A 2,926-nucleotide genomic window follows, 5' to 3' on the forward strand; every position below is an offset into this window, starting at 1 on the left:
CCTCGTCGTTATTAAGACACCGTTGCAAAGGCATTGAGAAGCCTCGTCTGTATAACAGGCGATCATATAATAAGTACACGACAGCTCTATGTTTGACCCTTTTGGCCTCATCCTTATCATTGGGTAGCTCCGTATTCATCAAGTATTGGACGAGTGATGTCATCCAGCTTTCGGTTGCCTGGGTTGTCAAGACTTTGGCTATCTCATCAATTGACGATCATTCCAATTCTTCGATGGGGATGACCCCTAGCATATCCGAATTCTTTAAGGATGCTAGTTTGGCCAAGGCATTGGCATTTGTATTTTCAGCTCTGGGTACCTGTACAATTTTATAATTTTTGAACTTAATGAGCTATTCCTTTACCTTTCTCAAGTATGCCCCCATTCTTTCACTGTGTGCCTGATATTCTTCCTTTACTTGCTCGACCACTAGTTGAGAGTCACTAAAAATACCAAGGCTTTCAATCTTTAAGTGGCTTGCCAACCGTAATCCTGCTATTAGCGACTCGTATTCCGCTTCATTGTTTGAGGCCTTATATTTGAAACGCACCACTGAGGTGATTTTGTGGCCCTCTGGACTTATTAGCATGATGCCTGCTCCTGATCCAGTTTCATTTGCTACTGTTGGCCTGTGGGAAAATTCTGCCATAAAATCGGCCAACGCTTGCCTTTTGATCGCTATTCTCGGTACATATTTAATTTCAAACTGGCTCAATTCCACCGACAATTTTAGGAGTCAACCAGAAGTTTCAGGCTTCTACAATGCTTGCCTGAGTGGATGATTTGTCAGAACCTGTATGGTGTGGGCCTGGAAATAATGTTGAAGCTTCCTTGAGGCCACCATCAAGACGAGAGCTAATTTTTTCATATCCGTATATCTTGATTCAGTGTATAGGAGCCTTTTACTCACGTAGTAGATAGGTAATTGGACCCTTTCTTCTTCCTTAATGAGCACAGAACTCACGACATGCTTTGAAATGGAGAGATAAAGGCTTAGCCCCTCGCCTGTGATGGGTTTTCACAGGATAGGGGGTTTGCCCAGGTGCTCCTTCAGCCTTTGGAAGGCTTCCTCACATTGCGGCATCCACTCGAACCACTTACTTCTGTTTAATGCGTCAAAGAAGGGCACACACTTGTCCGTCGCCTTAGATATGAACCTATTAAGAGCGGCTATGCATCTTGTTAACCTCTGAACTTCCTTTGGTTTTGCGGGGGACCTCGTGTCTTGCAAGGCTCTTATTTTTTTGGGGTTAGCCTCTATTCCTCTGTTACTGACATAAACCCTAGAAATTTTCCTGATCTATTCAGGGGAGTGGGAAACCGTCTTTTGGGCAAGTCTTGTTGAGGTCGCTAAAGTCAACACATGTCCTCCACTTCCTGTTAGGTTTGATCACCAAGACATGGTTTGAAACCCATCTAGGATAGGGAGCCTCCCTGATGAAGCCGTTATTAATGAGTTTGTCGACTTTTTCCTTTAATGCCTCGTACCTCTCCGGATTCATCGGTCGACGCTTTTGGCATTTAGGAGGAAAAGAGGAGTCGGTGTTCAAAGCATGGCACATGACGTCGAAGTCGATTCCTACCATATCGGCATGCGTCCAGGCGAACACATCAAGATTTTTCTTTAGGAAGTTTTCAACTTCGACTCTAAGTGCTGGGGGCAAATCCGCGCCTATCTTTAGTACCCTCGTCGGCTCCTCGTTATCTACCCGGATTTCCACCAACTACTTGATTGGTTGGAACCATACAATCTCCTATTTGATTCTAGGATCTATGTCCTTAAATGGTCCTTGATGTACCATTTTTGCTTCCTATCTCCCTGGTTGATCATATCCCCGAATGGCATCTGAGTATGCAACCCTGGACTTGTATTGATTACTCTTCATTTTTCCCACACCATTGGGGGTTGGGAATTTAACCTTTTGATGGTAGATGGATGTTATTGCTCTCATTGCTTGAAGGGTCAGCCTCCCGATCACGGCGTTGTACTGTGAGCCTCATTTAATTACCAAAAAATTTGCCCTTAGTTTACCCAGTAATCCCATTGTAGAATAGTTGAACTTGGAACCAATCCTCAATACCATGTTGAGGACATTTTTGGACCATCTCTTTGAACCATTCCCACGCCTCATATAATTGTTCATACTCAAACTGCCAAAATTGAGTGATCTCGGCTCCCAGTTGAGACGTCTTGGAGGGTGGGAAGAATTTAATGAGGAACTGTTGGGCCATGTCTTCCCATTCAGCTACACTCCCTGATGGTAAAGATTGAAGCCATGCCCGAGCCCGGTCCCGCAAGGAAAATGGGAAGAGTTTCAAACGGATGATCTCGGCACTCACCCCATTAATCTTGACTGTGTCACAAATCTCCAGAAAAGTGGCCAAGTGGATATTGGGATCCTCGTGCGGCAAGCCTCCATATTGGTTATGCTGGACCATATTGATGAGGGCCGGCTTGAGCTCAAAGTTGTTGGCATTGACTTGTTGATGTTGGATGCCCGAATAATTCTCGTTCACCATGGGCTTGAAATAATCTCGCAATGTCCGTTGTTGGTCTACTTGGTTTTGTTCCTCGGCCATGTTTTTAGCCCTAGCTCGTTGTTCTCTCCTCAAACCAACCTAAGTTGTTCTACCCGTTTCTTAATTACTTGAACGTTCTCTTCTCGAGTATTAATCCTCACAATCTACATTTGCCCAATTCACAATCTCACAAAGCATAGCAATATATAAATCATGAATTTGGTAGAAACAAATCAGAATAGAACATGAAAGAAACGAAGAACTTTAATTAAATGCACATTAAAACATAAAAATAATAATCACAAATAGAGATTCATCTAAACCCTAACAATTAAGAAAATTAGCCACACATCATGTGGTTCACAATCTCCAAATAATATTCGAAATCTAGAAAAATACAAAAAGG

At 43.1% G+C, this 2,926-nt stretch overlaps 1 non-coding gene across 1 annotated transcript; it reads left to right on the forward strand.

The window, feature by feature from the left end:
* Nucleotides 1-2,077: 2,077 nt before the first annotated feature.
* LOC112093227 lies at nucleotides 2,078-2,184 on the forward strand. The gene has a single exon (XR_002902953.1). It is a non-coding gene; the product is annotated as a small nucleolar RNA R71 (small nucleolar RNA).
* The last annotated feature ends 742 nt before the right edge of the window (nucleotides 2,185-2,926 follow it).

Source organism: Morus notabilis, unplaced genomic scaffold (assembly GCF_000414095.1).
Source record: "Morus notabilis unplaced genomic scaffold, ASM41409v2 Scaffold614, whole genome shotgun sequence".
Taxonomy (NCBI): domain Eukaryota; kingdom Viridiplantae; phylum Streptophyta; class Magnoliopsida; order Rosales; family Moraceae; genus Morus; species Morus notabilis.